A 24,320-nucleotide genomic window follows, 5' to 3' on the forward strand; every position below is an offset into this window, starting at 1 on the left:
ATAGAACATACCACCAGTTTGGGGTACATGCCCTGTTTTATGGCAGTCTGACCTACGATTGGCATTTTTAGCTGTGTCCCATACTAGGCAGTGTGACATCTGGATGGAAAAAGAGCGGGGCTAGTGGAAGCTGTCTGGGTAGATAGTGAATGAGCATGGAGTTACCTGTACTGTTCACTTATCTATTGAGTAGTCCCAGACATCTAATATTAAGGTTGTGGCCTGATTAAAACCATATCAAGTGTCTCCCGTCCTTCTTTCAGTGTAGCTGGACAATAAAGAGAGGTAAGCAATTGTGAAAGAGTTAGTGAGCTAGTAAAATAGTTTAATCATTCCATTTAGAGTGGATACCCATGTAGAAAGTATTCTAAAAATCAGAAAAGATTGACTGCTAATTGTTTTTCATATCTAAACTTTAAAGTGACAACAGTCATTTCAATGCTAATTTCAACATTATTTGGAACAAGTGGTACCTTGTACCATTCATTAGGGATGTCATAAACATCCCACAGGTTATGGTGTCTCAAATCCAATTACCTTCCTATTCAAATAATGACCTTGAAGAGTTTCAAAAAACAAAAACACAAAACTCTTTTAGCTGCTTTTATGGCTATGTGGTGTATTGAAATAATGGAAAAGCTTTGTCAAAAGGTGGTCCTGGTAACACTTGTTTTATAGAGCTAAGCATTCAAATACGCTGTATCGTCAGGTGAGTAAGTATGCTCTTAAATCTTGACCAATTTCATGGTGAAATTCCCACAGTGCAAAACATCTTGTAAAATGAAGGTGCTTTAAAAAACAACAACAAACAATGCAGCGCCCAGTACTTTTCCTTAGCAACTCCCCGCATACCCAGGCAAGAGAGAACCAGAGAAGGTGCTAGTCTCCTGTAAACTACAATGCTTGATTTTGTTTTTATCTTCTGCCAGTAGCAGTGCAATGACTATTTCAGCTCATGGCTGAAATTTATGTACTACATAAGTTTGCCTACCCTGCATGTACCCAAACATAAAGTGTGGATCTGACAGCTGTGTTGTTATATTGCTTTCAATTGCATTTCACCACCCCAGAGGCAGCCGCATTTCATTCCCAAGGGGGCAATTTATCTCTATAGTTTATAAAGCATTTTGTGCTCCTTTGAAATAGAGGGTGGCATTTAAATGCCAGATATCACTGGGTGGAGAGAGACTGAGCAATTGCAACCCTGGATAGCATAATTGGGCCCAATCCTCAGGTTTTTCAAATTGAGCAGCAGCAAGTTGTGCTTAGCAGCTCTCAGGATTAGGCCCATGAAATAGACACATTACGACAGGTTTCAAAAATGAAAGGACCAGCAGAAACTGGTTACCTTGCAAAAATAGTCAAACAAAACTTCACAGGGAATGTTTTAGAGCAGCCACTAAGAGAAGGCACCTTGAGAACAATTCTAAGAGCAAGTTACATTGTATTTCCCTTTTAATAAATTCCTTAATAAGTAGAGATCCATAAGAGTTACGTATTGCTGTAATATTGAAACACACAGAGATTGCAAAGGCCAAGTGGTAACTGCCATGCTGAGCTCAAGAAGAAGTTTATGCGAGCATTACAAACAAAATCAATGATACTGTGCTGTACATACTTCTTTACACAAAACCTTACATAAAATACAGGACCAGTAGGGCTACTGCTTCAGAGAAACATAACACAAAAATCAACATGGAACTTCCTCCTTCACATCAACATAGTTAATACCACAAATCCCATCTTGCTAGGTCCTGTGAACTCTCAGCACCCATTGAGCCAAATCCTGAGCTCCTTAACCAGATGAATTCCCACTGACCTCAGCGGGATCTGAGGGATGTCCAACACAGTGCAGGATGGGGCTCAGATTTAAAAAAAAAAAATTGAAACTTAAAATTTAAAAACAAACCAGGAATGCCAGAGCAGCATTATGGTCTGACTTAAAATCCCCCAGAGCCAAGACATTTAAAGTTCAGCCTATCACTGGAGCCTAGTGAGCAGTGGTTACATTTCTGCATGTCTCTAATATTACGCTTCTTCCTGCCTTATATTCAAATTTGCTTCTCAATTACCTTGTGCTTCAGAAATTACTTTTCCATGACTTTGCATACCATGCTAATGCATAAGATAAGTAGGCTGGTAATAAGCTCGTTAAGTTATACTGTGCTTTACAGCATTATGTAGTTTCCCACGGAAAATTAACTACAAATTCCTCCTACACCTATGCCTGGGATGTTATTCACCTATGTATTTATTTGCTTGCAAACTCCCCCCCACATACACACACACCCACACCCACCATTATTATAACACTTTTCATAATGCTAATTACTGTAATGATGTTTGAAGGGAAAGCATGTGTGGCAGTCACTGATCTTCCTCGAATGGTTAGAAAGATTCATATATCACATCCCTAGCATACAGATGCTACTGTCTTCATCTTGTGTTTTCAGAGCCCTGAGGAGTTTCATTTTTTTAAACTGATACGACAATTTCTCATGCTGTCAGTTCCAAACATGTATATTGACAAGAATGTCAAGAAACTCTCTTTTGTGCATCTATTTTCTCTCCCCCACTTATTCAAAGTTTTACAAATAATGAGAAAGATGACTTACCCTTTAAGGTGAAAACAAATTCAAAGGAGGCAATGCATTTAAATTCCTGCAACAGTATGATTAGCTGATCTTCTCCACAAAGCTTATTTTTATGGCTCATTGTCATTCAACTAGTATTCAACCTTTAGTTCAGGAACTGGGGAAAGGGACCTCAATAGATCGTTTTATCTGATAGCTGGTGGTGCAGTTGCAGACCAGCATGGTGATAAAAAAAAAAAATCCAACTAGATGCTGTAAAGGGTGCTGAAATATATTTGTTTATCAATCTCAGCTTTATATTCTTCATCACAAATATCTTTCCACTATAATGAAGACGATTCCAGGTCAATTGTCAGAGAAGTCTTGAGACATTTTCATTTCTACCACCTACCTTTCAACAGCCAATAAATAAAGAGAAAAGTTTAAAAATAAAGCTTCCTACACAATAGGAGCTAGATTCACAAAGGGGACTTAAATGCCTCACTGCCGTTTTAGGTACCGTGAATCCAACATTTAGGTGCAACTGACATTCACATTGCTCTGCTGCCAGCTAACCCTGGAGGCATCTGGGTTTCCACTACTAAAATCCCTGAGGAACCTAAAATTTCTGCCGGCGGGCATACAAAAAGCCACATAAGTCCATGTCAGGCTGCTAGGTGCCTAACTCACACCTAAACCCAAGAGGATTCATGAATTAGGAGTTCCCTCCAAAGTCCCCAGCACAGCCCAATCCAGTAGGCATGCTCAAAGCATGCTTAACCTACACAAAAGATGACAAAAGGAAGAGGCGGGGCTGATGCACTCCTCCCTTTTATCCAATAGCCCAATGACTGGAGCACTCACCAGTGATGTGGAAGACGTGGATTCAAATCCGTATGCTGCCTGATTCAGCGAGATGACTTGAATTCAGGTCTTCTATTGCCCAGCTGCATGCCCTAACCATTGGGCTATAGGGTATTCTGAGATGGGTCTCTGTCAATCTCTCCAGCTGTCGCTGTTCCCTGTTGTATGAAATACTTATATAGTCACTGAGACAGAGATAGAGAGAGGATGACTCCAGGATCTCCCACATCTTGGGTGAGTTCTAATCACTGCATGATTGAGTATTAAGAAGGCACCATCTCCTCCTCTTCCATTTTTCCTGAGGAAGGACTGGCTTACTCATTAACTTCAAGAGAATGTTCATGACTTTGAATCCTGAGCAGAGGTAGGTGCCTCACTCCCTTTGAAGTGTGCGACTTCTGTCATACCACTCTGTCCACTTTTCTTACTGGTTAGCTTAAGCAGGTCCCTGCTCAATGTGCTGACTTCTATGAATCCCTTTTTTAGGCACCTAACTCTCCCCACGCTTTGTGTAGGGAACCCAGGTGCCTCATTTGGGGTTGTGAATACTACTAGTGGCAGGGCTCCCGAAAGTTAACTGCAACAAAGCTGAGCCTGGCAACATCTAAGTTCCCCTTCTGAATCTAGCCCTAGAAGCCTGAAATGTAAGAGACTTGTAATGGCATAATCAACCAGAGATGGGTCTCAGTCCATTTGATCCCAAACTGTCCCTAAGTTCAGGAGCATATGGATGCAGAGCATTCAGACAGCACAGGAATGGTATAGTGTAAGAATATGAATGGAAAAGAATATAGGCCAATATCTAATGACAACCACACACTTAGAAAATCTCATTCATGTTCAAACATGACTGGACTTGATGAAAACTAATTTCAATAGCCGAGTGCGCTTTTTTTTTTAATTTAAATTTTCATTAGCGCTTATCCTGAACCCACAGAATATTAAGATTTTTTTCCAGACTCTCGCAATGTTTCAAAAAGTAATGAACTAAATAGATTATTCAGCAGTGAAAAAATTCCACATCTGAGGTGACCCATTAAGTATAACCCAATCTTCCTGTTTCATGGAGAAAACAATAAAGGCTTTTTTTGTTTGTTTTGGGGGTTTTGTTTGTGAGTTGTTTTTGCTTGCTCAAGCAAAAAGCAATTTCCATAGGATGTTTTGCTCCAACAGCTTTGAACTAAAAATACATGTTCTGCTCAGACTGCAGATTTTACTGTAACTGCAGATTTTACTTTCATGGACAACGACCACTAATGAAAGGTCAGCTTCTGAAAACAATCACTACCTAATGGTAACTGAAATCATCATTGTTTTTCCTCTACATTTAGAATAGAAACTATCTGTGTCCCAATTGTCGATAAATGTTGACCCTTTAATGACCACTACAGACCTATACAAACATTCCTTCACAGATACTAATGCAGATGGTCATGTCTGCAACTAACATGTGCTTATATTTCTGAAGAAATTCCCAATACATCACATACCACTGGAAACAGTATTTTTTTTGAGCCACTGTAGCAAAACTTGACATATACAATATATAAGCATAATATAAGTTTTATTGTGTTAGTATCATGCACACTCACCCTCCGCCCACAAAACAAAAACATTATTGGACCCAATCCTAAAGTCTTTATTTTGTCAAAACTGAAAATATGTTTCAGGAGTGCACTACCTGAGTAAGGACTTCAGTACTAGGACACAGTAAGGACCTGTGTACTAGTATTAGTAACCTAGAGAGTATTAAAGTTGGGGGGAGGAAAAAGAGGAGAGAATGAAAGAGTTAGAAGTAAAGTCTGCAAAACACATCAATATTTAATGTGCTCATTCTCACTAGATTTCTGGAGCCTGAACACACCACCACCTTATACTTATACAGCATTTAAACCTGAAGGATCCCAATGGTCAACTACTTCATAGATCACCAAAATGAAGTCACCTCTGGGGTTGAAACAACTTCCGTTTAACAGTGCATGGCGCTGCCCTACAATTAAAAGCGAAGTATACTGTATTTCAGCTGAAACTCTGGGTGAATTTTAAGTGGGCAGGTTGGCCAGAACACCATGGCCGATACTAAAGCTGTTGCAGAACTGGCAGTTTAACTTTATTTACATGGGCTCATGCCAACATTACTTTTTGTTTCAGTTCACACAGATGCATGCAGCTCTCCAAATATTAGCGTGTTGATGATAGACTGAAATTTGACGTATCGCCTGGTTTCAAGCTCTTCACAAAACCAAGGGAAACGCAGCAGTTTTGTGTTTTACTTTTGGTTAGGGTGACCATATTTTCCTGTGCTGAATACAGGACACCTGGTAAAATTACTCAGATTCAAGCAAGTTCAACAGCAATCAATCGTACAAACGTTCAAATTAACATCAAGTTTACTGAGCCCCTGTGAAAAAGAAATACTGCCTAGTTGGATTCTTTTTATTTACCCTCTTATCTTTAAGGCTTTAGGGTTCATACGGGGAGGGGTGACACACACACACCCCTCTGTCACACAGGGGAGGTAACCGACCAACCCAACCCTCCCTGCCCAGGGCTCTCCGCCCTCCATGCCTGGCTGGGCCTCCAGGATGGACCTGCCCCTCCTGGTACCTGGTGCCACATCTTCCTGAGGCAACACATTTGGGGTGGGGGGGAAAGAACATGCAGGGTCACATGCCCCCCCCCAATTTCTGCCAGAATGTGGCCTGCAGCATCCTTTTGACATTGGGAGGGAAGGGATGGGAGCTGCTTCCAGCTGCAGGGGAGGAGAAAAGGGGGAAGGGATGACCTGGCCTGTGTCTTAGCAGAGCTCATCTCTTCCCCTCCTCACCGCTCCTGTGTGGCTGGAAGCAACTTGTCCCTTCCTGCCCTCACAGAGAGAAAAGGCAGCTAACACCTTCAGGCTGCTGTTAGCAACCAATATAGCCCAGCCTCCTCCTGTCCCTGGGCTACATCGCAGGCAGCAAGGGGTTAAGCCCTAAGGATGCATTGTGCACCAGGGCCCAAGGAACCTGACTGCAGGAACACTGACTTCAGTGAAACCGGCCAGAGAGGTGGCTCAGCAGAGGAGGGTGCCTAGGGAACGTGCTTCCTGGGGGAACGACCGAGATGGGAGGCAGGTGAAGAGGGTGCTAAGCTCCTGCCCCGGCGGCTGCTGTGGAGCCTGCAAGTTCGGGGTGCAAACAGACGGGACATTGCTCCCCTCCCCCATCACTCCAGAGCTTAGCTTCCCCATGCCAGCGCTGTGCAAAGCTCGGGGGACCGGCCCAACCAGAGGCAGTGAGGGAAGGAAAGAGCCTGCCAGCCAGGCTGTTGGTGAGCCGAGCACTCCAACCAGGGGCTGGTTCTCCACACAGCGCTGGGAGCAGGGCGCGCCCTGCTGCGGGAAATATGGAGGAACAGCAGGGCTGTGGGGTGAAGGGACAAAGCAGGGAGAGGACAGCCAGAGAGGAAGCACATAAAGGGCCGATGGGTGGGCAGCACAGGTGACATGTAACTGGTCGCTACCTGACATCTGCCCGCACTGACCAGCCACCTCAGCTTGCAGCACGCAGCCAGTGTCAGCTGGAAACAGGACAGGTGGCGGAGCCCTGCCGGCTGAGAGCTGGCATGCAGTGTGGACTGCACTGACAGACCAGCGGGGGAGCGGCCGGCCCTGTGAGCTGCGTGTTCGCCCCACCACCAGTCTTGCACACCCAGCCCCATCGCTGGCCTCTGGACCCCCCAACTCACCACTAGTGGGCGGGTGGCTGGTGAGCAGGGATCCACCAGCAGCAGGACCCGCCAGTACTGATGGAGGGGAAGACAGAAAATACGGGACAATTAGCCCATTTTTAAGAAAAAGTCAGGACACCTGAGGGCTTAAATACAGGACTGTCCCTTTAAAACCAGGATGTCTGTTCACTCTACTTTTGGTTCTAATGAATAGGTTTGAATCAAAATGTTCAAGCTGTTAGTCTAAGTCGGCCTGTGGTTTTCACTGCAAATATTTACCCATGATTCTACTTAAAACCATAAATCAACTCAGATTCGCTCATGTGACAATGCCTTTGTTTTACGTCTCAGCCAAAAAAGTGACACCTCTAGCAAGACTGTTACTCACCACAACCCCCAACAGCATTGTTATTGAACATGAAAAGCATTAATTCCATGCAGATTTAGAAGGAACAATGCCATCTACTGGCCCGGACACTAATTCCTGCAGTACACAGGTGTTTCTTTGTCGTCTCCCATCCAGGTACTGACCTGCGTGTGATCTTTGCACCCACTCTCTGATCTTTTAGTATAATTTATTGTGCCTGTATACAACATAAAAGCCTACAGCAGATGTACCATCCTTGTTAAGATAAACCATGGAGTTGCAAATAGCTAACAATGGAGTTGGAAGCGCAAACTACCCAAGGGTATTAAGACAGCAGTTACCTCCCACAGGGAGGTATTAAAACAACATTGACTCAATGGCCAACTTACCATGCATCACTTGATCCAGTGCAGACATCTGCTAATGTTCAAGCCAAATTCAAGCTACTGTGAATTCTCATTACAAAGTAAATACCTAGAACAAGAGAAAAACATGAAAAAAAAATTTACTTTGGGGTTGAGAAAAGTTCCTGCTAGTTTCCCCACATAGTGCATAGGAATTGGGAGTAACCCTTTAAATAGTTTGTGAGCCCTCTAATGGCCCTCACTGTCTCATATTTCCATTTGTAGATAGTCTTGGGCCAGGTTGGTCTTGGAGAAATTCTTGCCACGAGCTAAGGAGGCAACTATATCTTCTATTCTGGGTAAAGGATACTGATCCGGATGTAATGCTGAGTTAATGGTAACCTTGGCCAGTCACCACAGATACAGACATCCCCACTCTTTTTCATTACTGGCACTACGGCAGCATTCCATTTGCTCCAGTTAATCTTGGATATAATTCGAGTCCTTTAAGTACTGATCTTCTGCCCCCACCTTTGACTGTATCACAAAAGCTACTGGACAAGTGTTGCAAAATTTTGGAATCGTTCTGCTTTGTCCACGTGATGCAGATATGCATGCACTGAATTTTGACCAGGTTTCAGAGATGAAACATACTGCTAGGAGGAGTAATTAAAAATGTAGGATGAGCAACAGATTTGGGATTCATATTCTATTTCTCTCTTTTTAATATAAAATCAGTCCATTAAATCCTTGTCTGTACTGTCATCTTTCACCTTAGAAGGAAGGCATTAATATTTAAAGAAATTTTAAGATTCATTTTAAGGTGTGTGAAGTACTCGAGATTTTCTGGTTATCAATCTGAGCCTAATCTAAAGTATCACATAAAAACAGTGCCATCTGCAGCAATAAATATGCACTCAGAATAACTTCATTGTCACGAACAAGAAAGATATGCCTCATTCTCAGATAGTATACTATAGCTGGCTCCTTTTTTCTGATACAAATACCGTTCATTTTATGTGCTGCCTTTGCATGCTAGCATACTTCTCTTGTAAGTGAATTTCAGCTTTCATATATTATTTTGCACAACTTTCCTCTAGGGTCCCATGCCCACTGCCCGATGGCGTCAAACTTCTAATTCTGTTTTCCCCTACACGCTTTTACCATGCTATCTTGGGTCTTCCAGGATTTTCCCTTTTTTTCACATGAAGCCTATTACATTGCCTTCTAGAACGGACCATTCTTTGGTTAAATAGCATATGCAGCCAGAGTCACTTGTCTCAACACTAATAGCCTCCTCAGTAGCACCAAGTCAATGTTATTTCAGTAAACACTGTGTTCCCACAATCAATTCCAATTGTTGTCATTTGTATCAATCTTCGGATATTTATTCTCTCTTCTCTCCCTCTTAGTTCCTCAGGTGCATACTAAGTGTGAGCCTAATTGTGCAGCATACAAACTTCTAGCACAGATCATTCTATTCTGATGAACTGTATGTGAGCAGGTGACCAGACACTTTTCATCTCTCTGACCATGATTCAGATTTAGATACATCTTCTATTAATTTTAATGGAAAAATATTCTAATTAGGCTAGTCTGCTTTGAAGAAGGTCAACCCAGGGGTTTATTCTTCCATGAGAAATGCCTGTTTTCCTTAAAAGACATTTGCCCATGGAACAATCCTTCTTTCATATGCTCCATGAGTTTTACTTACAGGCTCATGCATGTGAAAGAACCATCCTCACTTTTAGCCATCCATTTAACTCCTGTCTGCTCTCACATATTTGCACTCTATTATGTACAACATGAACAACTGTATTTGGATGATTGGAGGCTTTCAGCAGCCAGATCCAAAGTCATTATAACAACAAAGAACAAATCCAGCAAGAATGAGCTCATCATCTATATATTACAACCATTTGTCAGACCTATAAATCTTACATTTGGGCAATCCTTGGCAAAGTTCTGTATTCACTTACAAAGAGCTACATGTTGACAAATTTGCCAAACAATATAACCACATTACAAAATGGTGAGGTTATGGGGCTACTGGAAATCCGAGAGAAGAGTTAGTTGAAAGCTAAGATGTACACGCGTCTCCATAGGATGTTTAAGAATGAAAATGGCTAATTATCTTTGGTGGAAATTTGCGGTTATATCCAGTGATGAGCTGCCAAAATCTGAAGAACTCGTTCCTTCAGTCGCTCCAGGTCTTCAGCGGCACTGAAGGACGTGCCGCCGAAGTGCCACTGAAGACCCAGAGCGAGTGAAGGACCCGCTGCCAAAGTGCCACCAGGTGAGTAAAAATTAAAAAGGGATTCTCAGCCAGGGGAGCCTCCCCAGCCGGGAGCTCAGGCAGGCCTGACAGGACAGTCCTGCGGGCCAAATGTGGCCCGCGGGCTGGAGTTTGCCCACCCCTTTAACAACCAGTTCTAAACCAGCTTCAAAATTTAACAACCAGTTCGCGCAAACCGGCTCCAGCTCACCACTGGTCTGGAAACTTTAAACCAACAATAGAAAGCAAAAAGCAACTTTTTAGCAACATTCATGTTAAAAACCAGGCAACTGGCAACTCTAAGTGGCAATATCACAAGGACCTGGATCAACAACCAGGTGTCCTACAATATGTCGTCATTACTAGGGCAGTAAATGAGTTTTCAAAGCTACTGGATAGCAGAAGACAATAAGCTATGAAGAGTTTTATAAACATTTTCCAACACAAAAACATTATTCTCTGTAACAGTTGAGGTTATTCATGTACCACAGCTACCAGCCCAAATAGTAAAAAAACCCAATGAAATCCAATCAAAGAACAGCTCAACAATTTATAGAAAGCATAGGATTCATCCAGCTCTATTTCAGCATGCATATCATCCAGCACAAACATATGCAACCACTTCAGATGTTAGTAACATTGTTTAATGCACTACTGAAAGGTGCTTTGATACTATGGTGAGGAAGGCAGTAGAAGGATCTACATAAAATAGAATAAAATCCCAGCATAAAGAGAAATAATCAGACCTAATTGTTAATTAAGAAATTGAAGTGGCTGCCTATAGGTCAGACCTTGCTGTGGTTAAGAAGTGTATCGATGTGTAAATTTCAAAAATCTGATTTTTTTTTAGATAGGTCAAAAACATTTTTTGTTGCAAAGAAGCCATTTTAAAATAAGTATTCTCCTCAGGCCCTATGCTACCAGCACTCCCAGCTATCTTAGAGACACCACTGACTTCTTGAGGAAACTACAATCCATCAGTGATCTTCCTGAAAACACCATCCTAGCCACTATGGATGTAGAAGCCCTCTACACCAACATTCCACACAAAGATGGACTACAGGCCATCAGGAACAGTATCCCCGATAATGTCACGGCAAACCTGGTGGCTGAACTTTGTGACTTTGTCCTCACCCATAACTATTTCAAATTTGGGGACAATGTATACCTTCAAATCAGCAGCACTGCTATGGGTACCCACATGGCCCCACAGTATGCCAACATTTTTATGGCTGACTTAGAACAACACTTCCTCAGCTCTCGTCCCCTAATGCCCCTACTCTACTTGCACTACATTGATGACATCTTCCTCATCTGGATCCACGGAAAAGAAGCCCTTGAGGAATTCCACCATGATTTCAACAATTTCCATCCCACCATCAACCTCAGCCTGGCCCAGTCCACACAAGAGATCCACTTCCTGGACACTACGGTGCTAATAAGCGATGGTCACATCAACACCAATCTATACTGGAAACCTACTGACCACTATGCTTACCTACATGCCTCCAGCTTTCATCCAGACCACGCCACACGATCCATTGTCTACAGCCAAGCTCTACGATACAACCGCATTTGCACCAACCCCTCAGACAGAGACAAACACCTACAAGATCTCTATCAAGCATTCTTACAACTACAATCCCCACCTGCTGAAGTGAAGAAACAGATTGACAGAGCCACAAGAGTAGCCAGAAGTTACCTACTACAGGACAGGCCTAACAAAGAAAATAACTGAACGCCACTAGCCGTCACCTTCAGCCCCCAACTAAAACCTCTCCAGTGCATCATCAAGGATCTACAACCTATCCTGAAGGACGACCCATCACTCTCACAGATCTTGGGAGACAGGCCAGTCCTTGCTTATAGGCAGCCCCCCAACTTGAAGCAAATACTCACCAGCAATCACACACCACACAACAGAACCACTAACCCAGGAACCGATCCTTGTAACAAAACCCGTTGCCAACTGTGTCCACATATCTATTCAGGGGACACCATCATAGGGCCTAATCACATCAGTCACGCTATCAGAGGCTCATTCACCTACGCATCTACCAATGTGATATATGCCATCATGTGCCAGCAATGCCCCTCTGCCATGTACATTGGTCAAACTGGACAATAAAAGAATAAAATAATAAATGGACACAAATCAGACATCAAGAATTATAACATTCAAAAACCAGTCGGAGAACACTTCAATCTCTTTGGTCACTCAATTACAGACCTAAAAGTGGCAATTCTTCAACAAAAAACCTTCAAAAACAGACTCCAACGAGAGACTGCTGAATTGGAATTAATTTGCAAACTGGATACAATTAACTTAGGCTTGAATAAAGACTGAGAGTGGATGTGTCATTACACAAAGTAAAACTATTTCCCCCTGTTTATCTCCCCCACACACACACACAAACACTGTTCCTCATATGTTCTTGTCAACTGCTGGAAATGGCCCAGCTTGATTATCACTACAAAAGGTCCATCTCCCCCCCCCCCCCCCGCTCTCCTGCTGGTAATAGCTCACCTTACGTGATCACTCTGGTTACAGTGTGTATGGTAACACCCATTGTTTCATGTTCTCTGTGTATATAAATCTCCCCACTGTATTTTCCACTACATGCATCTGATGAAGTGAGCTGTAGCTCATGAAAGCTTATGCTCAAATAAATTTGTTAGACTCTAAGGTGCCACAAGTACTCCTATTCTCCATATAGTGTAGCTGACCTTAGATTTTGTGTGCTTAATTTCAGCTGGTAGCTAAGACCTCCAAGATGAGGATGGATAAGAAATACAAGATAATCCCTGGAGTGTCTTGCACTTTGAAGGCTACATTATGCTTTGATACAGTTTTCCTCCACCTCTTTCTGACAGAGACCATGGAAATCAGAGCAGTTCTTAAGCCTTAGTTGCTGCTCTGTCTTTGCACCATGTTACTTTGTGCACTCCATAGGTCACCCCAGTGACCTCAGAAGATACTTACCAGTATACCAAACACTGCAGTTAGCATGAGGAATTGGGGAGGGTGAAAGAGATGGTACATAGTAGGACGATGATTGTTGGAAGGGATAGAAACAATGACTATATAAGAGATAGCAAACAATTAGTTACTGTATTAATCACCTAGCTGCTATAGAAGAATGTTCTTTTATTATTGTGATAAATTAGATCCAGGACTTTCTAATGTCCCATGGGTTCAGAAACCTCCCATGGCAGCCATGTGTGTAACAATTCTTTTATGACCTAATTATATATCTGCCATAGAAATATGACTTTATATTATAAAACTAAAATAATCGCAGAGTATTGCCCACAAAAGAAAAAGACACCCCCGCCCCACCATCACCATTATCTGAACACAGTACAGGAAGAAAAAATAAAAGTCACATTTGATTTTAAATAAATCACCTCCAAGTATGGGGTGTTCTTGCTTACAAAAGGCCCCTATTAATACCATTTTTAAAAAGCACAAAATTTGACCCCCATCACATTTTCCTTAGATCACTGTCCAGATTCACATCTTGTAAAGTTGTCTTTTATATTTGTATGGCCATTCCAATAAAACAGTTTTTCTAATCCATGCTTCCTGGCCAGGCCTATTTCCAGGGACCTTTGAAAGCTTAGAAAAAATAGCTGCAGAGCAGAAAAAGGTATATAATCACTCACATCTTTGAGAAATAATTGTTTTTGGGCAGGGAGATGCATTGAGAGAAGGAAGAGGAAAAGTTGTTCCCTTCACTACCTGCTTCTGATGGGGGGGTCCCTTTGAAACATGCTGCTTATTCTCTCCTCCTTGAAGGCTATTTCTGACCCCAGAGAAAGTCTTGAAATGCCATTTTGGGTTTGGAATTTTTTTAGTGCTCTCTCTATGTGTGGCAGCCATCATTATTCTCTCTCTAATCGCTACATTTAATTAACATTTTACAATCCACATTAAAAGTGCAGGAGTATTTAATTAGCTTGATGCTTATAAAAAAAAGACAGTTGAGGGGGAGGAAGTCAGTGAAACAGTCAGGGGTACATTAATGGCCTTTTATAAAAACAGAAAGGATTTTTCTCACAACCTTATTGAAAAGCAGATCCTAAAATGTCCCATACAAATCAGGTGAATAGAGCACAGAGTAAAATCAGGTTAATTTCTTTCCCCATTTGCCACAGCTGTTCCATGGTTGATATGAAGTGAGTCTCATTGGATACATAACTATATCACAAAACCTTTCCAGCGGATTCCTTTGCTGGCAGCCTCAAGCAGACATACTAAGCATTATGATACACTAATGGCCTAGGGAGAGTTAATTACTGTCTCACACCTAGAGGACTCTGTGGATCAGGCCCTAGGCACATTGATGGAACACAGAGCACATGGGGAGGAGAAGGTGGGACTTGTATACAGCACTTATTCAGTGGCAATGCATGTTCTATGCATAAATGGAGCTTTTCAAGCTGGTCCATTTTACCAGCACCTGATGCCTTATCTTGCACCACTGAAGAAAAAGTGAGTGTTGCCATTGGTTTCTATGAGAGGACTGGTCCCTAAATTAACAAACAGTAGGAGGAATGGGAGAAAATTCTCAATAGATTTTCCGAGTCTTGTTTATCTGCTGTAATATTATTTAATTAATATGATCCCTTACTAATAAACAAATTATGAGCAATCCCATTTCTTTTTCATAGTTGTTCCACAAATGATGCATCTTGCTATCTTTATGAATTAAAAATAGTAACATTTTAAAAACATTGTACACTGATATCCTCTCTTGTTTACCTTCAGCAAAAGTTTGTTTTCCTCCCCTGCTCCTCTGAGTTTTCTTTAAATTCCTTTTTAATAAAACAAAACTTCCCTTGCTACCTCTCTCCTTATCTTTCATATGATAAGCAGCAGTTCATTGCATCTCTCCTCTCATTTCCTTTCGTGTGTGTTTAACCTCCTGAGTATATACGCTCCTGTGCTTATTCTTCTCAGGTAACTTGTTCTTTCATCAATTTCCAAAAATTCCCATCTGCTCTCCTGTCTGCTTTCCACAGTTCACTATTTCATATTCTTTAACTGAATTTTGGTCATTAAGCCCGATTTCCTTTATATTTTTATGACCTATATTTTACTTGCAAAGTTTCATTCTAAACTTACTTTTGAGGTCTAACGAACAGGGCAACTTCAAAAAGAAAACAGGAAGAACTCATGAGTCAATGTTCAACAGGTGCTCAAGGTGCAAAATTCAAATCTGGAGTTTAAACATCACAAAGGCTCAGACAGAACAAATCACATTTGGCTAGGGTTCATTGCCCAAGAGCAGTAATGAATGAGCAAAGATCCTTTCAATGTTCATCTGCTCATAGCAAGTCTATGTGAGACTTGTGTGTCCCACATTGCCATAGTAATTGAGCACCTTGCAAAAATTAATGAATTTATCCTCACAACTCTACAAGATGAGGTGGTCAACTAGAGAAAAATTAAGCGACTTGCCCAAGGTCACATGGGAAGTCTGTGTCAGAGCAGGAAACTGTACTCATCTCTCTTGACTCCCAAATCCTCTGCTTTGAACAACATGACCATCCTCCTCCCCACGTTTAAGGCTTCAAAAACCAGGCGGGGAGGGCAGGGAGAAATCAAGTCTGAGATTTTCAAAAGTGATTCATGATTTTGAGAGCCCACCCTAATGTGTCTTATAGTGGCCCTATTTTCAGAGGGCAGGGGAATCCGCATTCTATGAAAAATCAGATTCTTTTAAGGTGTCAGAAGTTGGGCTTGCAAAATCACAAGTCACTTTAGAAAATCTCAGCCAAGGTCTCTGTAAATATAAAATAAACCTGCCTACTGTACCCAAATATTACTCATAACCCATAATCACTCCTTGAGAGATGATGCAGGCTGAGTGCTGCTATTAGAAGCAAAGGCTTAGATTAAATTCTGGAAAGGCATTTAGTAGGAGGAAGCAACCCTCCTGCTCTAGCCTCAAGGTCACAGACATGGAACATATCCCACTGTTCATACAGGAGTAGAGAAGCTGACACTGAACAGCAAGAATAAACTTCACCAAAAGGGAAACATGTTGGTATAACACCCTTCAGACATTGGCTCCGAAAGGCTTAAGTGAGGAGATGGATTTCCAACTAAGGCAAAATTGTTGTTTTCTCGAGCAACAAGAAAATATCCTGAAGGCTTCTGCTTTCAGTCATCTGTGATGTATATGGAGATATCTCACATCACTAGCATTAGGGAAGGTAGCAGGGTTTGGATCCTGTTATAAGGAGAAGAGGGAGAAACACTGGGCAGTTTGCCAAGTCCAGCATCTGCCAGTACTACTGTTGTTGTTTTTTTTTAAAGGAAATAAAAAGTATTCCTTAAGTTATAGCCGTTGTCATTTGAGACTCTTGCTACTGTTATGCATTTCTGTGAGAAGGATTGCCATGCTCCCAGTGTCAAGGCAAGTGCTGATGTTTCAATTAAAGCTTTTAAATCTTGTGTCTCCAGAAAAGTTCATTATTGTGGTCACTAATCTCTCTTCTCCAACATGCTCCCAGAGCTTGATAGGTCTGACCTTCAATCTTTCTTTGCTTCCCCTCACTTTCTCTCCTTATGGTTCTGTATATATTCACTTTGGCAAAAGTTCACCTCCTCAGTTTTCCCCTGAGATTTAATAGCCATAACTTTCTTCAGCATTACAACTCAGACCTCATCACTGCGATGTTTTATATTCCTGACGCTGAATCTGGAGGTTGAATAGCGTTCCCTGGTTTGTTCTGGGATAAGCATTGAACAACTTCTGTAACAAGGAAGGAGTCTGCTAAGGAAACACGTCAGTGCCACAAAACACTCAGAAAGTCAGCAGTATATATTAGGTTTCAGAGCTCATGCTCAAATAAATTGGTTAGTCTCTAAGGTGCCACAAGTACTCCTTTTCTTTTTAGTATATATTAGGTGACTCTTAGCACTCTGGAATGGTGTCAGATGATCAGAACTGGAGACTGAAGCCCTCTAACTACAAATCAGATTCACAACAAGCAAGAGAAATACAAGTTTCCTGTGCTTACTGACAGGTTTCAGAGTAGCAGCCGTGTTAGTCTGTATCCGAAAAAAAAAAAGGAGGACTTGTAGCACCTTCGAGACTAACAAATTTATTTGAGCATAAGCTTTCCTGAGCTACAGCATGCATCCAATGAAGTGAGCTGTAGCTCACAAAAGCTTATGCTCAAATAAATTTGTTAGTCTCTAAGGTGCCACAAGTCCTCCTTTTCTTCCTGTGCTTACTGTCACTCATTAACATGCCTCACCCCGATCTTGTTGAAGGTATGCAAGACCAGCTCACCATCCTGTCCAGTCAGTCTTTGGGTGTCTCTGAGGAAACTACTAAGAAAGATGTCCAGATATGATGGAGATGCAAGTCTATTGGAAACTAGACTGAAATCCTTCCACAGATTTCACATATACCTGAATCCCATTCTGGGTTTCATTTAAGTGGCAATCACCACCAAGCAAAAAAAGGCACTAATGATCTGGATTTGGAAGGATACAGTATTTGCTTTAATAAATGAACCACTTAGAGACAAGATTTATATTACACCAAATTTAAAAACAATTGAACAAAGTATTAACTTCTCCAATGGCATACAATAGAAAGAGAAGAGTCAGAGAGATCAACTAACAGAGACAGTCACTGAGATGTGAAGAGTCAAGGATATTGGTAGCACTAGTATGAAACAATGTAAAAAGGAACCTAGGGACAGCCAAAGCACCAACCAGAGTAAAGCAACAGTCAAACTAAAGGCATAGCCAGTTATATTGCTGAATTGCTCTTAAATACTAAATAGCTCTCACTTGCGTTTTATTTAATTGATTTTTGTGTCTTGAGCACAGCCACACCTGTTGTATTCTTCTAGTAACTTCTTTCCACAACATTATCTCTGTAAACAGTTAAACATGAGGAAGATACATCCTCAACACGTTTTTCTGGCAGATACATTGTGCTCAGCATTTCTGCTATAGTATGTTTATTTGTGATTCCTTGCATTAGCAAGTATGAAGTTCCCAAATCACTAATTGTCTGGTATTCGCCAGTCTAGCTGTTTGGTTTTTTTTAATATATATTTTAGAGATGAGGGAGAACAATTTGGGTTCAATATGTCTCCAGCAGAACAGTAATGGTTTATAACGAGTATCTCTGGCCAGTCTACAGTCTTTACTCATTGGAGTAGTCCAGTTGCGTAAGGATAGCAGATTTGGGCACTTAATCTGTAGAAAGAAACCCTGTTTTACAAATAAATATTTTAACTGTAGGAGAGGTAATGTAGATGTCATGTCTTACCAAATAAATTCTAATGGTGTTTATATTAGTGAAGATTAATTATTAAAGTATTAAGAACCTGAAGCAACATAGGTTATAAATAAGGTATGAGCACTGGGTATTTATTTTCACATTCTGAAGGAAGTGTCTCTGGTGGGTAAGGGACCTGAAGCATGCCATAACTTCTATGTATTTTTATTAGTACAATAAATCTATAACTATATGATATACTAAAGGTATGCCTGAGATACTGCTGAATACACAGAGTGATACACAATAACAAATTAGTACTGCAGCCAACATTTACTGGTCTCTAAAGGTTTCAGTAAATATGACTGAAGGGTAAAACATTTTAAAGAGATGCTGTAGCCAGAGTGACATGTTTAAGGCATTTTTGAAAGCCTTCTGTATTGCTGCTATTGACTACTTGAGAAAATAAACCACAATCTGGAAGGACTTGATTGTACAAGGTGCTAAACGACTGCACCTTTTAGGATCAAGCCTCAAAATTTAAAATCGTAAGTAGCAGGCTATGGTGTCCTAAAAGGCAAGCAACTGTTGTACTGTAAATATCACTCATGACCAGTATACTGCCAGCTAAAAAACACCATATTTCCTAGTGAACTTCCCTTTCAAATCAGAATATTTTGGCAACTAACATTCCACCATGTGTTAAAGGAACATGAGTGCTGAAGTGGCAGACCAAATCTGTCTGTTATGTTTGAAAACACCAGGAAGATTAAGTAAAGACTCCCATGACCTTTTGAGCTTTTAATCTCACTTTTAAATTCTTTATCTTTACCCCACGTGACACCAAACATACAAAAGCTATACATACCTGTCTTCTTAAAAACTTAAATTTAAACTTATTACAGGAGATTATATTTCTTACAAAACTCCAGCTTCCATGCAAGTGTGAAATATAAACATCTATTCTGATCCCAGACAAATGTACTGTAATCTGATGTGACAAACTGGGAAATATCTGTATTATTTATGACCATGGTACATGCCTCTGGGTATTTGTTATGACAGGTTACTTGCTATGAAGTTAGATCAAAAGGCTTTGTTAAAGGAACCAAACAGGAAAGGTAAAACAATGGCCTAGATAAAGAACATCCCATAAATACAATAACCAGGTATGGCTTTGTCTACGCTGGAACTTTGTCATCAAAACTTTTGTCATTCAGGGGTGTTAAAAAAAACAACAACTCCAAACAATAAAAGTTTTACTGACGAAAAGCGTCTGTGCACAGTGCTTTGTCTGCGTAGTGTAGACAAAGCCTATATAATAACCATGAAGAGACACTCCCTGACCCCAACTCTAGTGACATAGCTCTTATGCCAAAGCTGAGAAGTGCAAGATCAAAAAGAACACCGAAGCCTCATCTACACCTAAAACTTAGGTTGACATAGCTATGTTTTAGGGTGTGAAAAATTCACACCCCTGAGACACGTAGTTAAGCCAACCTAAGCCCTGGTATAGACCTGCTAGGTGAATGGAAGAATTCTTCTGCCAGCCTAGCTATCGCCTCTTGGGAAGAGAATTTACTACAGCAACGGAAAAACCCCTTCCATCACACTAGGAAGTGTCTACGCAACCATGGTGCCACTGTAGCGCCTGTGGTGTAGACAAGACCCTGGGCCTAGGAAAGGGAGGGGACTTGGTTGAGCTAAAAGAGATTGCTATGGGAGCATCAGCAAAAGCCGACAGGCTGGCAAAGAGACACACAGAGGCAGAAATATGCTGTGAGCAGGACAGTCTGTTTCTCCCAGCCAGAGAAAGGAGTTAGCTGGGCTGAAGCAAAATTACTTCTTAATCTTTCCTTACCAGTTTTTGTAAAACAGATTTACGTCCTTTGTTTTATGTGCTTTCTCCTTTGCGGGGAATAAATAAACAATGCTTGTTTTGAACATGCTGGTTTTGAGTCACAGCAGGACTGTGGCCCCGCCCTCCTGTTCAGCCTCTTTCCCCCAAGGCCCCGCCCGCCACTCTCATGGGGAGGACGGGGTGGAAAGGAACGAGCAACAGGCGGGCATGGGGGAGCAGGCAGAGAGGAGCAAGCGCGGGATAAGGGGAGGGGCAGAAAGGAGTGAGCTGCAGGCAGGGCGGAGCAAGGGGACATGTCCCCGGTCTGGGCACCTGGCCCCTTCTGAATGTGGGCCCAGCGCCACGTTGCCATTGGCACCATTGTAAACCCAGTACTGAATCTCAGTGGTCAACTCACTAGCTGCAGGTCCCCAAAGTGAAAGGGCTAGGCCAGCAGTGATTCTCAAACTTTTGTACTGGTGATCCCTTTCACGTAGCAAGCCTCTGAGTGCGACCCCCCCTTAAATATATTTAAAAGTGTTTGTAATTTAGAACACCATTATAAATGCTGGAGGCAAAGCAGGGTTGGGGTGGAGGGTGACAGTTCATGACCCCCCATATAACAACCTCACCACCCCAAGGGGTCCTGACGCCCAGTTTGAGAACCCCTGGACTAGGGCATGTTGCATTAGCACAATTGGGAAAGAGGGGGCTGCAGCTCAGAAATGCAAAGTGTGTTTGGACAGCCTGGTTCCATTCAGAGCTAGATGCAGGAAAAGCCTTTTACCTAGAGGGTGTACTTGAAGAAGCGGTATAAGGCATGGTTCACTCTGTAACTGTGACAAATAGTTTCAAAAATGAAACAAAGATGACATATCTAAAGGGATATCTGACATCACCTGAAAGATGTATTCAAGCCTTCCTGAAAATGGTATTTAACTCTTTGGAGACTGCTGACATAAAAGCATCCTCTTAAGCATGTGTTGGCTGCCCCCCCCCTTTTTTTCCCCCCACTTTGGTTCCCCATCCAGATAAAATGGGAGGGAAGTGTATGAATGTACATTTTGACTATATCTCTTTACATTGTGTAAGGGCATGCCTTTATTTCAGAGGAACAAGGGGTACCCCTTAGGATAATCAGGTGGTTATCTAGAGTACCACAAAGTATGAGGACCACTTATATTATACTAGGATTCCCAGGGTCACTCACTAATAGTTTAATCTCAAACACCAGAGTTTGCAGTTATACAGCCCCTACTCCAAAAGGTGTCCCTGTGTCTTGCAGGTGCAGTGGATCGTAGGTAGAGATAGGCCTGTATCTAAACTTCTCTCCAGTGTTTGGGATTTGTGCTTACCCCTAGTTCTGGGGCACATTTGGGAACTTAAAATACTCACTGAAAGGAACTGATCAGAAATGGCTGTGCTCTTCTTAAAGGGGAAATTACACATAGACGAAAATCAGCTGGGTGGCTGAGCTAGGAGTGTTGTGATGGAAAGGGAGTGATGCAAGGGGTAGAGGAAAAGGCACTAAATCCTTTCTCCACTTAGGGAATTAGTATCATCGAGGGCCGTTCTTGTCTGATATATATCACATGTAGACCTATCCTACAACTCTTATTCACCTACATAGCTCATTGAACTCAATAGGACTGTTCAAGGACCGTCTGGGCAAGTTAGAGTTGCATGATTGGGTCCCCATGCAAGTGTCACATTCCAGAACCTGTAATTTGATTCAATGCTTGAAAAGGCCACATAACCCCAGTTGCTATGTGCATGCAATGAGGATAGCTTGAGGGTTAGATGGAGATTCTGGAGACAAATCTGTCCCATGCTTACTGCTTAAGCTAAAGCTGTCTTAAAATAATACCAATGCAAAAAACAGGGAGTTCAACTATATTTTTGCTGCAGCTGATGGTTCAATATTTTTCCACAGTTGTATGAAAACCACATAGGTCTGAATTCAAATATTTTTAGTTTGTGACAGAAAATGTTTTATAATTCTCTTTTCGTTTTAAAAAAATAGTGATGGGATTGCAGGGTGAAAGGAGATCTGGGGAATTCCTAGAATGCAGGAAGTGAGTTCACACACATAGCCCTGTTCACCGTTTGCTCCCTATGAGAAGGTTGCATTGGTGGCATTTATCATCATACATCTATCCAGCATCTAATCAATGGTAACACAAAACAATTCATTATATTTACCAATTAACTTTCATATTCTCTGCCTCCCTCAAACACTGGATGTAATCACCCTGCTGGATACCAACATGCGGTAATTTACCTGCTCAACAGGATTTATCACTTCACTTACATTAGCAAGGAAACCCACAGCAAGGCTGGCAGTACCTGCCAGAATCCCCAGCAGCCATTATATCCCATCTACACACCTGGAATGACATCCCAGCCCTATGTGCCCTGCCACCAACCATGAGGAAGTTTCACCTCAGTCACAGCAACGTGATGCTAACTGGCTGAATGCATCCCTGCAATGAAGCACTTATGTGCATTAGAGCAGTTACTCCTATGTATAATACATGAGGTAAGCAAATTACCCACTACTGGAAGAAAATCTTTCATTATAGAGAATAGCTATATTTTTGTTTTCCCAGCAGCAGCCCTAACAAGAACTGAGAACTTCTGGCTCCCAGGTAAGAAAACAGTCATGATGAAAAGCTACCATGACATATTTCCCAGGATATTTCACTCCTGCTCCCCCTGTAGTCTAGTTTTTTACTTAACACTCACGGCACTTTCTATATAAGGATCTCAAACACTTTAGAAATATCAGTGAATTAAGGCTTACCACTTCTGCAGCATCCTTATGTGCATCCTTACACAAAACAGGGGGTTGATATTACTTTAGCAAGTCACACAGATGTGAATGTATCTACATGTTATAACAACAAAAAGCCTCAGACAGCAATTATAGCAATTGGCTACATCAAGTTCTGTCTGGTTTGCTCTAATGCAATGACAACTTAGTAAATACTTGTCTGGTATTTTGCAGAATTAAGAGGTAATAAAGAAGAACCTTTTTGTAACAATCTACGTATTGTGGTCACCTTTGTATTACACATTTATACAAATTTATTGTACTTAAAAATCAGAGTCTAAATAATGGCATGAAAACAGATGTGTACCATTGTCACCACAATCAATCATTCACCTACAAAAAAGCAAAGCCTATATTCATGTGGATTTGTCAGAGTAATATTACAGGACCACAGTATATCTCGGCTGCATTGCGAACACTGAGTTGGGCGACAGAATGGTCTGTGTAAATTATGTTAGAAAGGTGATAGCATATTGTGCCTACACCTGTCTCATTAGGGCTGTAATAAAATTTCAATACAGTAACATATGACATGTCTCAGACAAAATAAATGTTGATATTTTCCACAACCTTCTTCTGCTGTTAAATGTGCATCATTCTCACTTTCTAGAAAATAAATCTTGCAAACTGATAAGTGTTATGGTTTGCTGGGATTTTTGATAGCCATCTGGCTTCAGTACAATTGCATTGGTACAGAAAGTTGCTTGCCAAACTATTGTCTGTAATCATCATTTAAGGAACATATGCTGGCAATGTAACTGACACTATTCTTTTAGAAAGCCAGTTATACATTTCTATCCTCATTTTCAGTTCATATCAAATAGCCAGAGGTTAAACTGGCACAAGCAAATCAACGGACATGAGCCATGAGAAAAACCCACAAACTCTGCATGAGATTGCGGTGGCAATGTATTCAGATAAACTGCTGTGCCTAGTATGATCCAGATGACTCTCAAAAAGCTACTTTGTTGCCATTCATACTCCCTAAGTTAACTGTAGTGTTCGTTAATGAACATGCTAGAACTATAGCTATAAAAATGCCTCATTGTTTGGGGGGAAACTCAGGTACTACAAGGAAATCAATTTGCGGAAATGAATACACTTTAATAATAATACAAGATATTCATGAGGCAGTTGATAGAACAGGAACTGGGGAAACATTTTAATGCAGAAATGAGTAAACATGTTCAGGAATAATTCACAGACTGGTTTGCTACTATATGTAGCAATAATTTTAGGAGCGGTTTTACATAGAGAATGA

At 41.4% G+C, this 24,320-nt stretch overlaps 1 long non-coding RNA gene across 3 annotated transcripts in view; it reads right to left on the reverse strand.

Annotated features, from left to right (window-relative positions):
- The window catches only part of LOC140897767 (uncharacterized), a 155,988-nt gene that overhangs the window by 80,805 nt on the left and 50,863 nt on the right, over nucleotides 1-24,320 (reverse strand). For 2 of the 3 annotated variants that reach the window (XR_012154803.1, XR_013634558.1), the window contains exon 2: nucleotides 7,905-7,989. This is a non-coding gene — a long non-coding RNA (uncharacterized LOC140897767). Of the gene's footprint in view, nucleotides 1-3,453; nucleotides 3,596-7,904; nucleotides 7,990-24,320 lie in introns of those variants that run through there. The other variant, XR_012154802.1, reaches the window with a different exon arrangement.

The sequence above is a fragment of the Lepidochelys kempii genome, chromosome 14 (assembly GCF_965140285.1).
Source record: "Lepidochelys kempii isolate rLepKem1 chromosome 14, rLepKem1.hap1, whole genome shotgun sequence".
Taxonomy (NCBI): domain Eukaryota; kingdom Metazoa; phylum Chordata; order Testudines; family Cheloniidae; genus Lepidochelys; species Lepidochelys kempii.